A 1,421-nucleotide genomic window follows, 5' to 3' on the forward strand; every position below is an offset into this window, starting at 1 on the left:
GCCATCTTTTCTTGGATTTTCTGTATCACTAGGCAAAGTGCCTTGTGGTTTATTCCTTAGCTCATTAGCAAGTTGCCCCAGCTGAGTTTCTAGATTCCTCAAAGATGCCGCTTGACTCTGAATTACAGCATCTTTCTTGGCCATATATTCCTTCATTAAACTCTCCAAAGAGCTTGATTGAGACACTTGAGGATGAGGTGGTTGAGCTCTTTGTTGTTGTTGAGAAAACCCCGGTGGATATGTAGGCTTATTTTGCATTGGTGCTCCGCTTGAACTAGCTCCTTGACCCCCCCATGAAAAGTTCGGATGGTTCCTCCAACCCGGATTGTAAGAGTTCGAATATGGGTTGTTACGGCTCACATTTTGATTCCCCAAGTAACAAACTGATGTAGGATTTGATGGACAGCTGTCAAATGTATGCCCATCTCCACAATAAACACAAGAAACATCTGCCACTTGGCCCATAGCAGCTGGTTGTACCATTCCCCCCAAACTCATGTTCTTGAGAAGGTTAGTCATTGAAGAAACTTGAGCTGTCAAAGCTGTCAATGCATCAACTTCAAGTAAACCAGCCATTTTTCGACTTGTTGAGGCTCTAACATTGGACCATTGATAATTGTTACTAGCTATCCTCTCCAAAATCTCATAGGCTTCATTATAGGACTTAGAGAGAATAGCCCCATTGGCTGAAGCGTCTAACACCATACGAGTGGAAGAATTGAGCCCATTGTAGAAAGTCTCCATTTGTATACAATGTGGGATCCCGTGGTGTGGGCACTTTCTCAATAATTCCTTGAATCTCTCCCACGCTTCACAGAATGATTCATCTTCCAGCTGCTGAAATGACATGATTTCATTGCGAAACTTGGCATTTTTGGTAGGGGGAAAGTACTTCATCAGGAATTTTTCAGCCAACTCATTCCATGTAGTCACCGAGTTGGGAGGAAGAGTGTTGAGCCAAGCTCTAGCTCGATCCCTCAAAGAGAAAGGGAACAATTTCAACCTTAGGGCCTCATCAGTCACTCCTTGTAGCTTGAAGGAGTCACTCACCTCCAAAAATGAGCGAAGATGAAGGTGAGGATCCTCAGTAGGCAGCCCACTAAATTGACCCACTGTTTGCAACATTTGGAACATCACGGGCTTTAACTCAAATTGGGGTGCTTGAATTTCAGGCCTAACAATGCCCGGATTGAGCTCATTAAACATGGGGGCAGCGTACTCCCTTATGGCTCTCTCTCTATCATCAGCCATAGCAATTGTATTAGTGACATTATTAGCACCCTCAACTCCTTCAACCTCTTCAGCCATATTAAGGCGATTTTGAGCCCGTTGTTCCCTTAGTCTTCTTCTAATTGTTCTTTCAATCTCGGGGTCAATAGGAGCTAGTTCAATGTCTTCTTGCTCGTTCATATAGTAAATTA

General features: G+C 43.6%; 1 non-coding gene across 1 annotated transcript; it reads left to right on the forward strand.

Moving 5' to 3' along the window:
- The first annotated feature begins 760 nt into the window (after positions 1–760).
- Positions 761–866, forward strand: LOC133802886 (small nucleolar RNA R71). Its single transcript, XR_009877633.1, has one exon. It is a non-coding gene; the product is annotated as a small nucleolar RNA R71 (small nucleolar RNA).
- Positions 867–1,421: the final 555 nt, after the last annotated feature.

The sequence above is a fragment of the Humulus lupulus genome, chromosome 9, assembly GCF_963169125.1.
Source record: "Humulus lupulus chromosome 9, drHumLupu1.1, whole genome shotgun sequence".
NCBI classification, from domain to species: domain Eukaryota; kingdom Viridiplantae; phylum Streptophyta; class Magnoliopsida; order Rosales; family Cannabaceae; genus Humulus; species Humulus lupulus.